This window comes from Pongo pygmaeus, chromosome 3, assembly GCF_028885625.2.
Source record: "Pongo pygmaeus isolate AG05252 chromosome 3, NHGRI_mPonPyg2-v2.0_pri, whole genome shotgun sequence".
Taxonomy (NCBI): domain Eukaryota; kingdom Metazoa; phylum Chordata; class Mammalia; order Primates; family Hominidae; genus Pongo; species Pongo pygmaeus.
This window is the reverse complement of record NC_072376.2, coordinates 183,085,469-183,108,433: the sequence shown is the minus strand read 5'-3', so window position 1 is coordinate 183,108,433 and position 22,965 is coordinate 183,085,469. Positions and strand designations below refer to the sequence as shown.

General features: G+C 39.5%; 1 long non-coding RNA gene across 1 annotated transcript; it reads right to left on the bottom strand.

The window, feature by feature from the left end:
• Nucleotides 1–10,758: 10,758 nt before the first annotated feature.
• Nucleotides 10,759–14,399, bottom strand: LOC134739483 (uncharacterized). The gene is made up of 3 exons (XR_010126170.1): nt 14,254–14,399; nt 13,662–13,798; nt 10,759–12,376 (listed from the first exon to the last, which is right to left on the bottom strand). It is a non-coding gene; the product is annotated as an uncharacterized LOC134739483 (long non-coding RNA).
• Nucleotides 14,400–22,965: the final 8,566 nt, after the last annotated feature.

Below are 22,965 nucleotides of genomic sequence, written 5' to 3'. Positions count from 1 at the left end.
AGTACTTAGGATTTATATGTTGAAATATATTATCTTAGCACACAATCCCTTGGACTAAATTTTAATCTAATTGTCATTAACTTGGGATATAGGATGATAAAACATTTAACTATTTCTTGTCTAAACATTGTCTTTTTGTACTTAGATCGCTGCAAAAATGGCAATTCATTATATTCAGGATATTTTCACCAACCATTAATAAGGCATCTGGGCAATTCCACTCTAATGGATGGCTGACGTTCATCTAGTACAATCTTTCTTCTGCATCATATCTGTTGGTCATTGGCTTTGCATCGTAGGCAATAGCACTCACCTGGTTTCTATATGAAGAGGCTGGCCTATGGAAACCCTGTAGCCCTCGCTACACTCTGATTCTTCTTGTATGTCTTTTATTTTCCCTCAGAAATTAATGACTCCAAACATCACAAACATTCCTGCTTCCCTGACATTTCTCGCAACATCTCTCCTTTATGAAGCCCCGTGTCTTACTCCTTATTGCTTTTACAATGAAAAGAGCACGAGCTTTAGATTTCAGACAAAACTGGGTTCAAATCCCAGCGGGTTCACAAGTTATATCTATGACTTCAGACAAATTACTTGACTCCTCTGAGCCTTTGTGTCCTCACCTGTAAGATGAAGCAACCATGAGATAAAAGAAATAAGAGAAATAAAAGAGAGAACAAAGCTCTGGGCTGCACGCCATGGCTCACGCCTGTAATCCCAACACTTCGGGAGGCCGAGGTGGGTGGATCACCTGAGGTCAGGGGTTCGAGACCAGCCTGACCAACATGGTGAAACCCCATCTCTACTAAATACAAAAAATTGGCTGGACATGGTGACACATGCCTGTAATCCCAGCTATTTGGGAGGCTGAGGCAGAAGAATTGCTTGAACCCAGAAGGCCGAGGTTACAGTGAGCAGAGATTGAGCCATTGCACTCCAGCCTGGGCAACAGGAACGAAACTCCATCTCAAAAAAAAAAAAAAAAAAAAGAAAAGAAGTTATTTTGTCTCACATCACCCAGAAAAGAAGTAGGATTTCAAAAAGCTAAGCAGAGCTAACATCACCAATATTGGAGTAGACCAAACTCATGTGCCTCCTGACATGCTGATGAAGGAGGACACAGCATCACTTTCATGATCCGCCTCCCAAAAATCATAACCTACATCTTATCAGACAAACCCAAACAGAAGGACATTCTACAAAATAGTCTTCAAAATTGTCAAGGTCATGAGAGATGAAGTATGACAGAGGAACTGTCCCAAATCAAAGGAGATTAAACAGACCCAAAAACCAAGTGCAACAGGCCAGCCTCGATTGGATCCTGAATCAGAAAAAAAAAAAAATGTAATTTTTCTTTTTCTCTAAAGGACATTAGTCAGATAAGTGACAAAATTTGAATAAGGGCCAGGCACCATGGCTCACACCTGTAATCCCAGCACTTCGGGAGGCCAAGGCGGGCAGATTGCTTGAGTCTAGGAGTTCAAGACCATCCTGGGCAATATAGTGAAACCTCATCTCTACAAAAAAACTACAAAAATTAGCCAGGTGTGCCTGTAGTCCCAACTACTCAGGAGGCTGAGGTGGGAGTATCACTTGAGCCCAGGAGGGGCTTCAGGCTGGAATGCAGTGGTGATCACTGCAGTGAGCTGTGATCATCACTGCACTCTAGCCTGGACAACAGAGCAAGACTCTGCCTCAAAAATAAATAAATAAATAAATAAATAAATAAGAGCTATAGATTAGAAAAAAGATAGTATCATTGTTAATTTTCCTGATTTGATAATTGTATTGGGATTATGTAAGCAGATTCTTTTCTGTTCAAAGGAAATACACCTGAAAGCATTTTACGGTAAAGGGACACAATAACTTTTCAAATGGTTAAAAAAAAATGTGAGTGTGTGTGTGTGTGTGTGTGTGGAGAGAGAGAGAGAAAGAATGATAAAGCAAGCAAATAGAAAGAAATACTAACAATTTGGTAGGTTTGGATAAAGGCCACTCCATTTCTTTTTATTATTTTGACTGTTCTGTAAGCATGAAGTTATGTTTTAAAAGAGAAAGAGAGAAAGGAGAGGAGTTTGCCAAAGGATGAGGACAATGTTGATGGGAACCCCTCATTTGCATTGAGACAATGGCTAAGTCCCCACGGTTTTACCAGGACCTCATTAAATGTATGCTTCTCAGACTACTCTGGGAACCCGGTGACTTCTCTCATTACAGAGCTCGTATAGGGAATTTTATTCCTTTCATTAGGATTTGTTCTGTTTTTATTTGTAATGGTCTGGGCTCAATGTTTCAACTTTGGAACTGCCTTTAATTCCTTTTCCCTTTAATATAGGAAGAAACCAGGTAAAGCAAAAAGCCATGCCACATTGTCGTTGGAGAGCTTGGCATGAAATTACAGACTGTCCTGCCCCCTCTGTAAGGAAGTGAGAGAGTGATGAGCATAATGCTTATGCTAGCTTTGAAACTGGATTGTTTTCCTCCTCCAAAATAGAGCCACTAATATAACATTAACTTTCTGGGAGAATGGTAGCAATTTGCTCATTTCCTCACTGCCTCATCCTGTCCCCAAGCAGTTGTTTGAAAAAGTTATGATGACTACGTATATGGCACACAAATACATCTTTCTAGATGTCTTAGAGAAAACCAATAACTGCAATGGCTTTTAGTATAGAGACGGCACATCTAAACCTATTGCAACTCCAAGGAAAGTTAGAAGATGATTCCAGTTTTAAAATTCTGATATTAATTTGGGTATTTGTTTTTGGTGGTGATTTTTTTTTTTTTTTTTACTTGGGGAGTTTGGACATAAAAAACATGTACACGTTTTTGAGCATGCTGTCAATTTCAGTCCAACTAATGTTACTGCACGACTCTAAGAAAAATGAAGAAATTATTCAATGTCACAACATCAAAGTGAAAAAAGGAAACCCCAGTACCAAATATCAGTATGAATCCCAGCACTTTGGGAGGCGGAGGCGGGCGGATCACAAGGTCAGGAGATCGAGACCACCCTGGCTAACACGGCGAAACCCCATCTCTACTAAAAATACAAAAAATTAGCCGGGCGTGGTGGCGGGCGCCTGTAGTCCCAGCTACTCGGGAGGCTGAAGCAGGAGAATGGCGTGAACCCAGGAGGCGGAGCTTGCAGTGAGCCGAGATCGCGCCACTACACTCCAGCCTGGGCGACTCCAGCCTGAGACTCCATCTCAAAAAAAAAAAAAAAAAAAAAAGATTTAGACTACCAGGCAAGTATTATTAGTTCAAGTATTATTTTTTTTTACAACACAAGAATTTCACTATTATTAATTCAAGAAACATGTATTAGGTGCCTACTGTGTGCCAGGCACCATGAGAAACAAAGTGAAATAAGCCTTGATTCTGCCTTCATGTTGCTTTCCCAGTCCACAGTTTTCTTTTGCTGGCAAAATTGATGGCTATGTAAATATATAAATACAGTATTATACTCTGGAGAATGTAAGTTTCTATCAATATAGTACTTCTCCTGAGAGCTATACTTAGGGAAGAAACACTTCAAGATACTCGCTGGGCAGGTGGCTGGGGGTGGGGGACCCATTCAGAGCCCAAAGAGCAGAAATCTCTGAATCAGTAATGTTCACCCATAGTTGAACACCCATAGTTCATTCATGTGATGATTAATTTGGCTAAGAAATATCATTTTGTTAAGCTTTAGTTGGGTGTCAAAATACATTTTTAAATAATACATCTGGTCTGGTATTGCAAATGGAGCAGCAGCAGAACAAGAATAAATCCAACATATGCTCTTGTCTTAGCATTTTTGGGCTGCTGTAACAAAATGGTGATTTATAAATAACAGAAAGTTCTTTCTTACAGGTCTAAAGGCTGGGAAGTCTAACATCAAGTCATCAGCAGGTTTGGTGTCTGGTGAGGGCCTGTTTCCTGCATCCAAGATGGTGCCTCATTGCTCTGTCCTCACATAGTGGAAGAGACAGGAAAAGGAGATTCACACCATGTTACCACATGGCAGAAGAGGTGGAAAGAGGCAAACCCCCTCCCACAAGCCCTGTTGTAATGGCCCTAATCCCATCTGTGAATGCTCCATTCTCATGACTTAAGCACCGCATAAGACAATGACATTGACAAGTTTCAACATACGAATTTTAGGGAACACCCTCAGACTACAGCAATTCTACTTGCTAACATAACTGCCTCATATCATCTTTGAGTTTATTAAAAATAATACGCTGCAACAGTCCAGTCCTAATTTCAAAAAGGAACCCCAGGCTTGTTTGTGACAACAGCCTGACATCTCTAGAATAAGTTCATAGGTTCCCAAGGTGAGCTGTTTGAAAGACAGCACTGATTTGGAGGAATGGATAAATTCTGGTGTATTTATTGAAAAAATAGCCTCATAACTTTATAATACCCCCTTGTACATGAATTTGAAGGCCTATAACAATATAATGCAATCATTGAAATAACGTAGGAAATGTTTTTACAACGTGGTAAAATACTCATGGTAGAGTGTTATCTCATCGCCAGCCTCCAAGATGGCCCCCAACATCTGCTGCTTCCTGGTATTCACATGCTTGTGTAGGGATCTCCTACACTGTGTCAGGTTTAGTCTGTATGACAAATGGAATATAGCAGAAATGATAAGTCACTTTCAAGACTAGGTTATAAAGGACTGTACATTCTGTCTTCTCTCCCTCTCTATCTTTCTCTCATCACTTCCTCTGGGAGAAGGCAGCTTTCATATTATGTGAGCTCAATGAAGAGGCTTACCTGCTGAGGGCCTGAAGCCTCTTTATCAACAGCTACATGAATGAAGTTGGACACTAATTCCCCAGCTCTCAACTGACTGCTACCGTAGCCACGACTTAACTACAACCTCATAAGAAACTTTGATTCAGAACCACTCAGCTGAGTCACTCCCAGATTCTTGACCTTCAGATACTGTGTGAAATAATGTTTATTGTTTTAAACAGCTAAGTTTCAGGGTAATTTGCAACACACAACAGACAACTCACACTGCTAAATGAAAAACATAAATATATAATGGAAATTTGCCAACATGTTAACAGTGATTATCACTGACTGATGAGTTATAAGTTATTTTCATTTTTTATTAGACTTATTGTATTCTTTCCTAATTTTATATATTAATTACATATCACTTTTTAAAACAGAAAAAACAAAGGCAGGGAGTTTTGTTCATAAGTTTTAATACAAAGTGTGATTTACAATGGATTTTTCATTCATTTTATTACCATGTGTAGGCCACAGGATTCTGCAGGGACAATGATTAGCACCGAAAGAGGAATTACAATGCCAGGCAATATAATTTGGCCAAGTTTGAATCAAGTACTAAACAGAGATAACCAATCCAGGTAATTCTGTCTAATAAGTGTACACACCACCACACCAGTTAGTGCTTTGAAAAAGCCTTTTTAATTTTGAAATAATTTCACACATACAGAAAAGTTGCAAGAATAGTACCAAGAATTTCTGTACACCATTATTTCTATATAGCAATATACTCTAATTATGAACATCTTACATTTGCTTTATCATTCTAGATGGACAGACAATAGATATGGATACATAATGTGTGCATCTCCTCTTCATAGCACTTATCACTATTATAGTTTTACATTTATTTGTATAATTATTTGATTAATTTTGTCTTTTCAGCTAGACTGTAATTTTCCTGACTTTTGTTTGCCATTTTATACTGATGGTTAAAACTGGCTCATAGCAAATGCTAAATATTTTGTTTAATGAATGAAGAAATGAAAGGAATGGGAAATGAAGAGAGAGTATATGCTGGAAATCTTACATAATGTTATTCTTCTGTCCCTTTTTTTTTTTTTTTTTTTTTTTTGAGACAGAGTCTCACTCTGTCTCCCAGGCTGGAGTGCAGTGGTGTACAATCTCGGCTCACTGCAAGCTCTGCCTCCTGGGTTCATGCCATTCTCCTGCCTCAGCCTCCTGAGCAGCTGGGACTACAGGTGCCTGCCACCACGCCCGGCTAACTTTTTGTATTTTTAGTAGAGACGGGGTTTCACTGTGTTAGCCAGGATGGTCTCAATCTCCTGACCTTGTGATCTGCCAGCCTCGGCCTCCCAAAGTGCTGGGATTACAGGCGTGAGCCACCACACCCAGCCTCTTCTGTCCCATTTTCTCTGATACTTTCCCACCAGATCTTTTCACCCTTTTATTTTTCTTCTTGGAAATTTTTAAAGTTATTTTTAAAATTATACATGTTTTTGAAGTCACGGTATCTGAAGAAAAAATGAAAATAAATAATTTTTTTAAAAGTATACATGTTTTTATTTGTGCCTATCAGTTGGGTAAGGCAGTAAGATTCAAGACGTAATGCTGTTAGCTCTTTGAGGAATTGCCACACTGCTTTCCACAATAGTTCAACTAATTTACACTCCCACCAACAGTGAATAAATGTTCCTTTTTCTCTGCAACCTCACCAGCATCTGTTATTTTTTGACTTTTTAATAAGCTTACTACCTGGGTGGCAAAATAATCTGCACAACAAACTCCTGTGACATGAGTTTACCTATATAACAAACCTGCACATGTACCCCGAACCTAAAATAAAAGTTTAAAAAAAAATTTTTTTTAAGATGTAATGCTGAAGTAAGACCTAAAATCTGGTGGAGGATCATAAGAAACAGGAAAGAGACTGAGATGTCAGAGAGGAAGAATGAGAAATGGCAGCTGGGCACAGCGGCTCATGCCTGTAATCCCAGCACTTTGGAAGGCCAAGTTGGACGAATCACTTGAGCCAGGAGGTCAAGACCAGCCTGGCCAACACAGTGAAACCACGTCTCTACTAAAAATACAAAAAAATTAGCTGGGCATGGTGGTACACGCCTATAATCCCAGCTACTCAGGAGGCTGAGGTATGAGAATCGCTTGAACCCAGGAAGCAGAGGTTACAATGAGCCAAGATCATGCAACTATACTCCAACCTGGGCAGCAGAGTAAGACTCTGTCTCAAAAAAAGGAAGAAAAGAATGGCATTCTAAGCAAGAGATTAGATAAAGTTTCCCATTGGAGTAGGCTGTTTAAGGTCTATATATTGGTTTGGGTGGGCTAGGTTATGCTGCAATAACAAACTATCCCAAATCTCTGTGTCTTAAAGCAAGAAAGATTTATTTCTAGTACACAATGTGTGATCAATATATGATCCCTGGTGCTCAGCTGGGAACTCTAATCTCTATCATACTCGCTCCAGGACCCAGGCTTATGGAGCAGCCACCAGAGGACCCCTGCTAGTCATCATGCCAGAATAAAAAGGAACTCTGAGAAGTCTCTTATCACTGGTAAGATTTGGTGAATAGCACTTAACTACTAGCTTCAAAGCAGCCATCGCATTTCCTGCTCAGCAATCTCTACTACAAATTGAGTTTTATAGAGTGGACAAACAGGAAATGATGAGAATTTTATAGACACTCAATATCAAATCATTGTGTATATGTATCCAAGCACAAGTGTTTCCCAGTCTTTCCAAACTTTCACCTTCCTCTTCCTTCTATTTCTTCAGTGTGATCCCCTTTCATCCCAGGAAGATTCCATAGCTAAAAGCAAAGCTTAACTAATCACTCATTTGAACTCTTTTTAGTATTTATTTATACTCATCTATGCCTACATTCAGTAAATTTATAACACCCCTAATATGTACTAATAGAATAAAACTTTTTCATTGTTAAAATTAGTTATAGCAGCTTATAACTTCACCTCTGTTTCTTTAAGCAAGATTATGGTGTGGTAAAGCAAAAACAGCAGTGTGGGGAACCCAGGTTTCTAGCCTTCACTATATGCTCCAGGCATAATATCTGAAGAAAGTGGCCTTACTATTGGCATTAGATTTCTGAGAGTAACTTCCATTGCCAAGCCTGATTAGGTCAGCCAAACCAAATCATATTAAACTAAATCTCTAACAAAAACAGATTAGCTTACAATTGTAATCTTGGTATCTGTTGAATCATATTTACAAAGCACAACAAAAGCAGCGTTCGATACTCTTTGGCTGTGACTAGGCGGTAAACAGAAATAAGAACTGGATAGTAATTTAATAATGTCAAACAGAGGACAGGAGTTCTACCAGATACTCCAGGAACTTTTTGAACTTCATTAAGTCAGCTGAATAATTCAGCTGTCCAATATGCTAGAGTTCCTTGAACTTCATTCTGTGTGTATCCATTTGCCCTCTTGCAAGTGTGCAGGGGTTGGGGGGTGGGGTGTTACTTTACTTCTAACCAAAAGCCTTGAAGTAGACTAGAAGAATGGTTGGATAGTTAGCAAATCAAATAGGAAGAGGAGGACTGATCACATGGAAAATATTTGGAAAATCTTAGAAAGAGGAAAAGCAGCTCCTGGTATTTCTCCTTCATTCATTGAGCTTATCCTATGAGCTAGGCACTATTATTGGAGCCAAAGATAGAGTAGAAAATAAGACAGGAGAGGCGTTCATGGAGTTTACATTCCAGTTGTGAGGGGAAGACAATCAGCACAAATAAATAAATGTGATAATATCAGACCATAATAAACACTTCTGAAGACAATAAAACAGGATAATGAATGTGATAGATGATGACAATGATTAGGAGATGTTTTAGATACGGTGGTCAGAAAAGGACTTGATGGATTCGAAGTGAGGGCTAATGGTGGGAAGGAGGCAGCCTTGCAGTATCTGGGGGAAGATCATTCTGAAAAGAAGGAAGAGCTAGTGCAAGGCCTCCAAGGCAGGAACAAGGTTGGCACAGTGAAGGAAATTCTAATAGAGGAAAACACATACCAAGTGGTATGCTGATGAAAAATGTTAATTCAAAGGATGCACAGAAACTTCTATAAGGTTCAGAATAAACAGGTCATTTCATAGAAAAGATAATGGAGCTGACACTGAAGTTAGTGTTTGCTACATAAATGCTGAGAGAGATGGTGGGACAACATTTACAGCTTCTGAGGTAAAGGCTCACTCTTCTATGAGGACAAAGAAACCTGCTTCAGCACTGGAGGACAAGAAAGCCTCTCTCTTAACATTCTTTATGAAGAAAACTATTCCAGGAAGTAGTCTGCTGAAATAACAAATGAATCAGAATAAAGATCTCAAGAAATCGAAAGATGTAGTCTAGACGAAATACCAGTGAGCTGTGAAACCTGTAAGATTTACTGTTAAGTGATAATGTATTTGTAACACTTAAAATAATTGTTAAGGAAGTATTCTTGGCCGGGCACAGTGGCTCACGCCTGTAATCCCAGCACTTTGGGAGGCCGAGGTGGGAGGATCATGAGTTCAGGAGATCAAGACCATCCTGGCTAACATGGTGAAATCCCACCTCTACTAAAAATACAAAAAATTAGCCAGGCATGGTGGCACGTGCCTGTAGTCCCAGCTACTCAGGAGGCTGAGGAAGGAGAATCACTTGAACCCGGGAGGCAGAGGTTGCAGTGAGCCAAGATCGCACCGCTGCACTCCAGCCTGGGTGACAGAGTGAGACTCTGTCTCAAAAAAAAAAAAAAAAAGATGTAACAAAACTCACCTATATGTTTATAAGATACAGTAAATCAAATGAGATAGATATATTACTATAAGGGCATAGATAAAAAATATACCAAACTAATGCAAAGAGAAAAAAAAGCTGAAGTGACTACATTAATATCAAAGTAAAGACTTCAAGAAAAAACATTGTTTTAAAGGGATAGTTATTGGTAAGTGTTATAATCCACCCATTTTAGTTTTTTTTTTTTTGCTTAAAAGAAAATACCTATAACTGGATAACTTATAAAGAAAATGAATTTATTTATTACAGGTCTGGGGGCTGAGAAATCCAGGGTCAAGGGATTGCATCTGGGGAGAACCTTCTTGCTCGTTGCTAGTGAGACCCTCTGCAGAGTCCTGAGGGGGCACAGGGCATCACATGGCAGTGGGGCTGAGTGTCTAGCATGCTTGTTCAGCCTCTCTTCTTCTTCTTATAAAGCCACCAGCTTCCCTCCAGTGAAAACCCTTTAACCTATTAATCCATTAATCCACGGATAGATTGAGGGGTGAGCCCTCATGATCCAATCACCTCTTAAAGGCCCACCTCTCAATACTGCCACATTGGGGGTTAAATTTCAACATGAATTTTGGAGGGGACAAATATTCAAACCATAGCATTCCACTCCTGGCCCCACAAAACTCATATCCTTCTCACATATAAATACATTCAGTCCATCCCCATAGCCCCAAAGTCTTAACTCAGTCCAGCACCAACTCAAAAGTCCAAAGTCCAAGTCTCATCTGTAAGCCTGTGAAATCAAAACATATTATCTATGTATAAGCATACGGTACACATTCCCATTCCAAAAGGCAGAAATAGGCAAAAATGGGCCAAGCATGGTGGCTCATGCCTATAATCCCAGCACTTTGCGAGGCTAAGGAGAGGTGATCTCCTGAGGTCAAGAGTTTGAGACCAGCCTTTGACTCAGTGTCCTGCATCCTAGGTACACCGGAGAAGGGGCTTGGCCCCAAGATCTCAGGAAGCCCTGCCCCTGTGGCTTTGCTGGGTGCAAGGCACATCACAGCTCTCTCAAGCTGGTTTGCGTGCTGGTGGCCCTACAGTTAGGTGGTCCCTTTGGTGGTCCTGCTCCCATAGCTCACATGGTGAAACCCCATTTCTACTAAAAATGCAAAAAAAAAAAAAAAAAAAAAAAAGCAACAACAACAACAACAAAAAAACTAGCCAGGCGTGGTGGTGGGCACCTGTAATCCCAGCTACTCAGTAGGCTGAGGCAGGAGAATTACTCGAACCCAAGAGGCAAAGGTTGCAGTGAACTGAGATTGTACCACTACACTCCAGCCTGGGTGACTGAGTGAGACTCCATCCCCTCCCCCAAAAAGAAATAGGCAAAATGAAAGGAGTAGCAGGTCCCAAGTAAGTCCAAAACCCAACAGGGTAAACAACAGTAGTCTTTAAGTTAGAGAATAATTTCCTTAGACTCAGTGTCCTGCATCCTAGGGACATTGGAGCAGTGGCTTGGCCCCAGGGTCTCAGGAAGCCCTGCCCCAGTGGCTTTGCTGGGTGCAAGCCACATCACAGCTCTGCCAGGCTAGTTTGCGTGCTGGTAGCCCTACAGTTAGGTGGTCTCCTTGGTGGTCCTGCTCCCACGGTTTCATTAGGCATTGCCCTTGCTGGGGCTCTCTATGGTGGCTCCAACCCTACATTTCTGCTGGGAATCTACCTAATAGAGGCACTCTGTGGCAGCTCCACCCTGTGGCAGGTTTCTGCTTGGGCTTCCAGTACAAGTCATTCTTTGAAACATAGGTGGAGGCAGTCATATCCCCATAGCTCTTGTATTCTGAAACCCCACAGACTTAACACCACATGGATGCCACCAAGGCTTACAACTTATACTTCCTGGAGCTGTGGATCAAGATACACCTGGGGCTGCTTGAGCCACGGATGGGGCACTGAGGAGCACTGTCTTGAAATGCAGGGAACAGAGACCTGAAGTGATCCTGGGCAGCAGCCTATCCACGAAACCACTCTGTCCTCCTATACCTCTGGTCCTGTAATGGGAGGGGCGGCCTCAAAGATCTCTGAAATGCCTTCAGGGGTTTTCTCCCATTGTCATAACAAAGAGCCTCTGGCTTTCTTCCATTCACTCTAATTCTCTCATTAATTGGTCACTTGTTCACATCCTTGGTTTCCTCTGTTGAAAATGCTCTTTCATTCTCTACCACATGGCCAGGCTGTGAATTTTCCAAAATTTTTCTCCTCTGTTTCTTCTCTCATCTTACCATAAACAGCCAAAAGTGGTCATGCAGCAGCCTGAATGCTTTGCTGTTGAAATATTTCTTCTGCCATATATTCCAGTTCATCACTCTTAAGTTCTGCCTTTCAAAAGCCCTCAGGCATGGACACAATTCAGCCAAGTTCTTTGCTGCTTTATAACGAGGATGGTCTTTACTCCAGTTTCCAATATTCTGTTCCTCATTTCCATCTGAGACTTCATTGGATGGTCTTACAGTCCATATTTTGACCAATATTCTGATTATAACTGAGTACCTCTATTTTTCTTTCTTTTTTTTTGAGACGGAGTCTCACTGTGTTGCCCAGGCTGGAGTGCAGTGGCACCATCTCAGCTCACTGCAAGCTCCACCTCCCAGGTTCATGCCATCCTCCTGCCTCAGCATCCCGAGCAGCTGGGACCACAGGCACCTGCCACAATGCCTGGCAAATTTTTTGTATTTTTAGTAGAGATGGGGTTTCACTGTGTTAGCCAGGATGGTCTCGATCTCCTGACCTCATGATCTGCCCGCCTTGGCCTCCCAAAGTGCTGGGATTACAGGCGTGAGCCACCGCGCCTGGCCTGTACTTCTATTTTTCTAAGAGAAAGATAATACATTTTTTTAATTATTTTTTTCTCCTTTTCTCTTTCCTCCTCTTTCCCTGTTTCCCACTTCCTATTTAGCTCTTTACCAATGCAATTAAACCTTTTACCTTCCCTTCACCAGACACTCCCTACAGAGCAAGCTTCTCTATGTGCTTAGAAGCTCCAGAGCCAAGAACCTCTCCAACCAGGGGATTGTCTCGGGAGACAACACTCAATTTACAACCTAAAATATGCCCTCTAGGAAACTCCTACCTGGAGAGTACCCCAAGACAATGGCCACTTTACAGCCTAGTTCTGCCCGTGATGGCACCAGCTCAGCTACCCAGTCCAGAAGGCACTGAAGCAAGTCACAAAAACCCCACTGGCTCACTCACTCGCCTGCATGCCATTCATGCCAAGTCCCCCTTTATAAACCCCTGCTTTCTGCCCTAGAAGTAAAGCAGTGCTCTTCAGGCAGAAAGCCTGTACTCCTTCCTGTAAGCTAGTTTTTGAATAAAAATTCACTTTCTTCACACCAGACCTCGCTGTTGTTAATTGGATTCTGCACGTGGCAAGCAACTGAATCTGCATTTTGGTTACATGATCACAACCACTTAGGTAATCTCTAAGAAGATTCAGACTTTCCCTAGTCTTCTCTTCCGAGCCCTCACCAGGATCACCCCCTAATGCTCCATTCACAGCTAAACAGATTTTTCTAGCCTGCTCCTCCAAACTCTTTCAGCACCCACCCATTACAAAGTCCCAAGGCTGCTTCCACGTTTTCAGGTATTTGTATAGCAACAACCCCACTTCTCAGTACTAATTTTCTGATTTAGTCCATTTTCTGTTGCTTATAACGAATACCTGAAACTTATAAAGAAAAGGTCATTTATAAAGAAAAGGAGTTTCTTTCTTACAGTTCTGGAGGCTGAGAAGTTCAAAGGGCCACATCTGCTGACAGCCTTCCTATTGTCACTGGTAAACTGAATTCTTTCTCCACTTTGTATATATTGCACGGAAAGAACATTCAGTTGGAAAAGGCTATCAGGTTTTTATTCACTGGCCAGGGAATGGAGAAGGCAAGCTCTCACTCTAAATGCACCTTCTCTCTGAACGGTGCATGGGTTTTTAAGGACTAGGTTCAGGGTAGAAGAGGAATGCTAGCATGTGTGGAGCGGCCCTCCAGACATGCAGGCTCAATTCATATGCATATGAGTTCATACATCACATGTACACAAAACACCAGAGCTTTTCTTTTAGGGGAGGGAATTTTGGCATTGTAATGATATTTTAATGACCTCAAAGCAACTGTTCCGATTTGTGCTGGTTTCGTGAGGTCTTATCTTCCTTTGATACCTGGTCAGGGGTCAAGAAGCTCTGTCGCCATCAGGGGCCAACTTATTTCTTTATGCAGCTGTGCCTATAAATAAAGGGACTGAAAAAAAAAAAAGTAAGAAAAAGAAGCAACTTTCCCAGTTATTTCATCAGGGCTCCACTGGTAATGTTGTTGATGGGGACCCTCTGCAGAATCCTGAGGGGGTGCAGGACATCACATGGCAAGGGGGCTGAGTGTGCTAACATGCTTGCTCAGGTCTCTCTTCCTCTTCTTATAAAGCCACCAGTCCACTCCCGTTATTGCCCATTAATTCACTAACTCATTAATCCATTAACCCACTAATGGATTAGTCCATTTATGAGGGGAAAGCCCTCATGATTTATTCCACCTCTCAATCCTGCCACACTGGGGAATAAATTTCAGCATGAGTTTGGGAGGGAAGAAATATTCAAAATGTAGCACCACCAAAGCAGAAAAACAATCATAAGCTCTTGCATTAAGTGACATTGCATTGAACTAAAAATGGACAGAATGTAAGAATGTAACATACTCACCTTGGCATTTGGAGATTTTGACATGCTTCTTTCAGAATTTGAATACTCATTCGGAAAACACACAAATAAGGATGTAGAAGATATGAAAAATTCAATTATCATTCTGGACCTCAAAGGCTATACATGAAAATTTTTGTCAGCAAATAGCAAACATATTTTTTTCAATTCTTTGTGTAACATTTATAAAAACTGATACTCTATTAAGCTGCAAAGATAATCACAATAAATTAGGGAAGAAAAGTAGTATAAGACCATAATAAAATGAAGTGGAAATAAACATAAAAAGGATTAGAATCATAAACTACTATATCAGTATTAAAATGTATTCTAAATGTAGAAAAATTAAAAATGTCTGGGGTTGGTAATGACAAGATAGATCAATAGAATAGACCAGAAAGTCATGATATAGATCAAAATGAAAGTAGGAGTAAAAAGCAGTATTTCAAATTAGTTGGTGTAAAAAGATTCATTAAATCATGTTTCACAATTTATTATAGCCATCTGGGGAAAAAGTCAGATTCTTTCCTCACCCCTTACTTCAAAATAAGTTCCAAACAACCTATCAATTTAAACATCAAAAAAAAAAAATGAAATAATAAGAGTGCTGGGAAAAATATAGGAGTTTTAAAAATAATCTTAGAATGAAGAAGACCTTCCTAAACAAAACATAAAACCCAGAAAAGATAAAATCGATTGATAATATTTATTTAAAATTATAAATTTCTATAGGAAAAATGCAATAAGCAATCAAAGTAAAATTTTAAAAACTGGAGTGGATGGCATTTGCAACATTTATAATGAGAATTAATTTCCTTAATAGGTGGAAAGCTCTTAAAAGTCTACAAAATGAAAGTACAACCAACAAGCAACAACCAAAAAATCCAATAGATTAAGGACATAATCAGTTCATAATAAAATAGATATTATTGAAAAGATACTCAAAATCACCTAAAATTAGAAACCAAAAAGAGCAGAATCTAAAATGAAATAGACCAATAAAAAAGACAATTATTAGTAATACTTGCCACCTGAAACACAAACACCATAAATTTTTTTCTGAAAAGGTTTTCAATTTTCTTTATAACTTCAATACCAAAATCGGACAGATGGCTCAAAAACAAAGCATATACCAATCTCACTTATGAGTATAAACACAAGAATAACAAGAATATTAACAAATAAAATCAGAAGTATATTTTTATTTTTATTTTTTTAGTCAGAGTCTCACTCTGTCACCCAGGCTGGAGTGCAGCGGTGTGATCTCAGCTCACTGCAACCTCCGCCTCCCAGGTTCAAGCGATCCTCCTGCCTCAGCCTCCCAAGTAGCTGGGAACACAGGAGCACGCCACCACACCTGTAATTTTTATAATTTTAGTAGAGAAGGGTTTCACCATGTTGCCCAGGCTGGTCTCAAGTTCCTGTCCTCAAGTTATCCACCCGCCTCAGCCTCCCAAAATGTTGGGATTACAGGCGTGAGCCACCATGCCCAGCCCGGAAGTATGTTTTTAAAAACACACTAACACCAGTTAGGATTTATTTCTGGAACATAATAATGGTTTAATGTTAGGAAATCCACAAAATTCATGGTAAAAATCACAATCAAACTATGTATCATAGAAAGAGATTTGATATAATTTAATATCCATTACTGATTTTTTAAAAATGTATTAATAAAGGAGGAAAGCACTCTATCATAGTAAATGGCATTTATAGGTAACAAGAGCCAATGTGATAGTGAATAGTGAGACATCAAATCATTTTCTTCAAGGCAGGAATAAAACAAGGAATTTCTTTTTCACTCTATGCCTGATAATTCCCCCATCTGGAATCTTTGTAAATTTGTTTCTGTTGTTGGTTATTTTTCTTGGTTCTTGCTCATGGAGTCCGATCTCCTGAATGTGTGCTGGCCATTTTACTTGAAAATTGTAGAAAGAGAGCTAAAATAACATTATCTTTCTCCAAAGAGGATTTGAAAGAGTTGCTTTTGCCAAGCATCCAGGGCACTAGCGATCTGGATCACCTCAGCCCAAGCACAGGGCTTACAATTCTGCTGGCCACCAAGATTGCTGTAACCTGGATCGCAATCCATGCAAGGACTAGATTCTACCTGATTTTCCTTACTCCAGTGGATCAGTCTTTTGAGGGGCCAGCCCAAAGTACAGGATGGCTTGCTAGGCACTAACCCTTGGCAGGCCCTGGATTACAACCTTAGCCAGTGAAAGCCCTGAAAACACAACTCACCTCTCTGCAGTCTCTTCTTGATTAAGAAACACCACCAGGGGGCTGGGCGCGGTGGCTCACGCCTGTAATCCCAGCACGTTGGGAGGCCGAGGCGGGCGTATCAGGAGGTCAGGAGATAGAGACTATCCTGGCTAATAGGGTGAAACCCCGTCTCTACTAAAAATACAAAAAATTAGCCGGGCGTGGTGGTGGGCACCTGCAGTCCCAGCTACTCTGGAGGCTGAGGCACAAGAATGGCGTAAACCTGGGAGGCGGAGCTTGCAGTGAGCCGAGATCCGGCCACTGCACTCCAGCCTGGGCGACAGAGCGACACTCCGTCTCAAAAAAAAAAAAAAAAGAAACACCCACCGGGGCAAAGTGAACCCAAGTGCCAGGCTCAAATTCTGGGCTCTCTTCCTCTCATTCTTTATCTTCTTAGCTTTTTGAAGCTTTTAAGAAGAGGGGTTTTTAAAAAATTCTTTTCAATTTATTTTAATTTTAATTTTTAAATGGAGACAATGTCTCACTATGTTGCCCAGGCTGGTCTCGAACTTCTGAGCTTAGATGATCCTCCCGCCTCAGCCTCCCAAAGTGCTGGGATTACAGGCATTAGCTTACCATTCCTACCCTACACAGATTTTTAAATTCATCACCAGAAAGAGGATTGATCTAAATGATCTCATCTGAAACTCCTAGAAGCAGAAGTCTTACTCTATTCTTCACCATTTTTCCAGAAGTTCTGACCAAAGAAAGATGACAAAATATTTTAAAAATATTTATGAAATATATATAAAATATTATTGTTGTTTGAAAACAAACACAAAAAGCCCCGCTCTTAAATACAATAAAAGAACATAGGTATGAGTTACAAAAAACATTTTTTAATCACTTGTTTTTCTATGCAAAATAAGTTATCAGAAAATATAAGGAAAAATTTAGAAGAACAAAAATACAAATTACAAATGTTATGGTCTTTTTGATGTAGCAACTTGACTAAATTAATATCCCCAGTATGGAATCTAACACTAATCCAGGTGTTGCACTGAAGGTATTTTGTAGATTAACATCCATAATTGATTGACTTTAAGTAATGCTGATTATACTTGATAATTTTGGTGGGCCTCCTTCAATCCATTGAAAGCCTTAAAAGCAGAACTGGGCCAGGAGCAGTGGCTCACACCTGTAATCCCAGCACTTGGGAGGCCGAGGTGGGCGGATCACCTGAGGTCAGGAGTTCGAGACCAGCTTGGCCAACATGGTAAAATCCCGTCTCTACTAAAAATACAAAAATTAGCCAGGTGTGGTGGCAGGCACCTGTAATTCCAGCTACTCGGGAGGCTGAGGCAGGAGAATTGCTTGATCCCAGGAGGGGAAGGTTGCAGTGAGCCAAGATCGTGCCACTGCACTCCAGCCTGGCCAACAGAGCGAGACTCTGTCTCAAAAAAGAAAAAAAAAACGAAGAAAAAACAGAAAAAGAAAAGCGGAACTGAAGCTTCCAAGAGGAAGGAATTTCATCTGTGGATAGTGGCTTCAGCTGATGTCCAAGAGTTACAGTCTGCCCTTCCTGATGGCCTGACAGATTTAGACTGTCCTCTCTAGCCCCCCAAATCCCATCTTTGTTACACAGTTATTGGCAACAAATATTTCAATATGTACTTCCTGTTGGTTTTGCCTTTCAGGTTAAACCCTGACTGACAAAATAGGTAATAAACTAAACAAGAATTTATGTGGAACCTTTTTGAAGAAAAATGTAAAATGCTGCTGAAGAATATAAGAGCAGATAAAGAACTTATCCAATTTCTGTACTGAAAATTCAAAATATTACAAAACTTAATGCAATTTGAAATTAAATCCCAACAAGACATTTCAGGAAACTTGAGAAATTTCTTCTAAAAAAAAAAAATTGTCATGGCGATGGGGTGGTGGAATTAACCTACCAAATAGTAAAACATACCATAAAGCTACAGTAATTTTAAGTGTGGCGTTAGCAGAGGAAGAAATAAATAGATCAAAGAAACAAAATAAGGAACTCAGAAACAGAAACGTGTATAAGTGGGAATTTAGTGTATGATAAATATGACTTTCAAATCAGTACAGGTAAGCTGGATGTACTAGTTATCTTTTATTGTGTGACACACCACTCAGAACCTCAGTCGATAGAAATAAGAACCATTTACATTTATTTAGTTCGTAATTTTGTGGCATGGCAATTGGGCTACAGTAAGCCAGATGGATTTGGGGTCTGATCAGACTTGGCTGATCTTGGCTGAGCCTGCTCATGTGTCTGTAGTCAGCTGGTTGGCCAGTGGAGCTGACTAGTTTTAAATGGTCTCACTCACACATCTCCTGACTGTCTGGGAGAAACAGGGGTGAATGGGCCATGTGTCTCTTACCATCCATCAGGCTAACCTGGGCTTGTTTAGATAGTGGCAGAGTTCTAAGAGCAGAGAACAGGTAAGCCCCAGTGCACAAGCACTTTTCAAGTGCCCTTTTGTATCATATTTGCTACTGTCCCATCAGCCTAAACAAGTCAGTACCAAGCATAGAATCCGTGGGGGAGGGCACTACCAAAGGGCATGGATACAAGGAGGAGTAAGCAAATTGAGGTCATTACTGCAACTGATCCAACACAATGAATTATTCAATAAATGATGCCACGAAAATTATTAAAACGTTGTGGGAGCAAAGTAGGTTAAACTCCTATTTACATCAAGGTAAATTTCAGATGTATTAAAAATTAAATGTAAAAATTACCATATTTCAATAACAAAGTTGACAAACAACAATGTTGAGGAAATATTTGCAACATATATGGCAATAGAATAAGGTCCATAATATATGAAGAGAGGTTAGAAATAAATAAGAAAAAGCTAAAGCAGTGGGGAAAAGATATAAATTCTTGGAAGAAATACAAATGGACTTTACACAAAGGAAAATACGCTCAACATCAGCAACTATCAAAGAAATGCAAATGAAAACAAAATATTTGCCAGTTTGACAAAATGCTGTGTTCATGTCAAGTGCTATAAAGTGGGTGGGAAATAGGTACCTTCACATTGTTTGTTAAAATATAAGTTGGCAATGTATTTCTGGAGGCCAAACTAACACTATATATCAAAAATGTTAGTGTGCATACCCTTTGATTCATCAGTCTAATTTCTGGTAATTTATTTAGGAGTTAAGTGTGAAAAGGTATAGATAAAATACATGTTATGTAAAATAATATTTATTATTGCCCTTTTTTAAGAAGCTAAAATTAGGGAAAAAAACCAAACTTTCCATCAATAGAATTATCATGATGTATACATACAAGGAAACATTATGTAGTATTTATTCCAGTGATCTGGTGGAGTTGTAAAATAAAATTTTAAAAAAGAAAAACAGAAATATTATGCAGTATTCAAATGCATGAAACAGATCCTCATGTATTGCTACAGAAAGATACCCATGATAGATTCTTGACAGGCATATGTAGGTTAATAAAATATATGACCTCGCCTATGTATAGATTTTTGTCATCGGCACAAACAATTATAGGGAATGTTTACCAAATTGTAAAAAGATTGAAGGATTTGTTTTTACACTTTTGCTATTCTGTTCAGCTTTTATAAACAGTAATAAACTGCAATGGAATTGTTTTTATGTTGCAATGAAGTTAACTCTATTAGTGTGCTTCTTTAAAAATCACCCTAGGTCAGATGTGGTGGCTGATGCCTTGTAATCCCAGCACTTTGGGAGCCCGAGGCAGGAGGGTCACCTGAGCCCAGGAGTTCGAGACCAGCCTGGGCAACATAGAGAGATCCTGTCTCTATTTTCTTTTTAAAAAATTTTATTTAAACAATAAAATTTAAAAATTACTTCAAAGAATTCTTTGACAACCAATATTTTGATGCCATAGCATCCTGATAATTTTTAACAATGTATTTTGAACCTTTATGAATTCTTCAGATAGAAAGTGCAATCATGGACTAATGCAAAATGCCTCTCCTGGTAACAATGAGAGATGAATTTCTAAAAGTCTCGAAGAAGAGAGTGACTCCATTAAAAGAAGAGAAATTTAAAACAGAGTATAAACCAAAGTCCCATGAAACTCCATGGTTGGATGTTTCCAACCATGGTTGGATCCAGAGCAGGATCAACTTGTTATTAGTGAATGAAACTAAATGATTCAAAGGTGGTTAAGACAAGGGAGTAAAGAAGAGACATTATTTAGAATCCCATCTTTCAGTGAAGTCTGTCTATATTCTGTAAATCTCTGTGGCATCTTTGGGCCTCAAGTTTCCATCCATCTCTAATTAGTATTGGCAATTAAGGGTTACATATGTGAGCTTAACAAAAATATATAGTCCTAAATAATTACTTAAAGTCATTCAGCACCTCCATTAATGCCAGAGCTGATTTGAGCACCAGGGTGATTTGGTACATCAATAATGCCAATGGCAATCGCAAGCACCATAGCTATGTGGATAGTTTGTAAAACAAGAAATAATCCAGTTTTCAATCTGTTCTAAAAAAAATGATATTCATATCAGGATCTTCCAAAGTTCTCTCCTTTTTTCAATATAGTTAAACATTTCTCAAAAAATCTCCTATGTGTTTCTGAAGTTTGAACCCCAGTTCCACAAAGTTTACACAAAAGCTCAATATGGTAATACTTCCTTCAGGTGATATGTTGGATAAAATGGTTTTTAATAACTGAAGTATCTGTTTTTGAACATACATCAACACTTTTGACTTTAAAAAAAAATGCTTGACCGGGCACAGGGGCTCACAACTGTAATCCCAGCACTTTGGGAGGCCAAGGCAGGTGGATCACCTGAGGTGAGGAGTTTGAGACCAGGCTGGCCAACATGTTGAAACCCTGTCTCTAATAAAAACACAAAAAATTAGCTGGGCATGGTGGCAGGTGCCTGTAATTCTAGCTACTCGGGAGGCTGAGGCAGGAGAATTGCTTGAACCCAGGAGGCAGAGGTTGCAGTGAGCCGAGATCACGCCATTGCACTCCAGCCTGGGTGACAGAGTGAGACTCTGTCTCAAAAAATAGAAAAATAAAAAAATGCTTGATCCAGGACAATAAAAAATTGTTTTAATCCACTTTCAGAAATTACATTTTGTATGCAAATTTATCAACCAGAAATTTTCATGTTTTCCATTAACCTAATGAAAAATACATAAACAGCAATCTAGGCATTGTATCAACATTTTAATAATCATTATACAATAGCTATGCCTCATTGAGAAACAGGTTTTCTTCCTTGGCAGTAGAATGCTTTAAAAATTGCTTTTCATTACTTAGATATTTTATTATATAATTTTTAGTTTTACATTTCCTATTTATACCATGAATAAGAGTGGATACCACCAAAGACCACTCCAGAACATTTAATGTTGACCAGCCCTTACTCAGCAGGATATTGACAAGTAAGCAGCCATTCCAGATAAGTAAGTGAGTGGCTTTCTGTTATGTAAGCAGTGGGGATGTTTACTGAAAGCAGCTCTGAGAAAATGGGCAGCGGCAGATCCTGTTGGAGAAGCAAAGAGCTGAGAACAGGTGGGAGTGGAAGAATATATTGGGAAAGTAGTGCAATGATGCAAACCCACTCATCATTAATAGTTTCGGCATTTATGTTCAAAAAGAGAAATGTATAGAGCAGGTGAGCAGTCAGAAACCAGATTAGCTCAGTTCAGATGGAGTATCCCAGGGAATAGCAAAGATTCAGACAATGGAAAGAAGAAATACTTAAAAACGCACACATAGAAAAACAAATGGAATATAGTTGAAATAACCTAGACTTGGCATCAAAAGAATTAGGCTCAAGACCTAGCTCTGGTCTTGATAACTTCTCTGAGGCTTATTTTCTTCCTTTGCAAAATGAGGGAAATAATTTTAATTCTGCAGCCTTGAATTAAGAGGAGTAAATGGATCCTTGGGGAAACTCTTTATAAACTCTAACATGTCGCATGCAGTGTTATTGTTATTTTCTAAAGTTATGTCCAGGCTCCTATGTTCTCTTCCTGCCGCCTTCCTCCCTCTTCCAAGGTTGAGTCAGGGTTAATGGCAAGAGCATGTTATTGGCTCTGGGTGCTAAGAGGTAGAGCTTTCCCTGTGAGTAGCTGAAGGACTAAAGCTGGATCAGCATGAGTACAGTGAAATAATTTCCTCCATTGATCTGGACACAATAATTCCAATTATGCACCTGAAATTTTCATTAGCTTTTTAAGTAGTCAAATCAGCTTGATAGCTTGTATTGAACTCACATTCATATAAAATTGTGAAGACTTCCCTTTTTCTAAAAATAATTAATCCTTATTCTATACTTGTGCTGTTGATATTTAAAACCAGTGTGCAACATTTTTATTTCTGCTAAATTGTATCCGGCTGACTGGCCCCTTGAGTGCAGCCAGCTGAGATCAGGCATCCTAAGTATTAGCCTCCTCTCCTAGATTTACATAATCCATGAGAAGCAGCGTCTCCCTGGAGAAGATGTGATG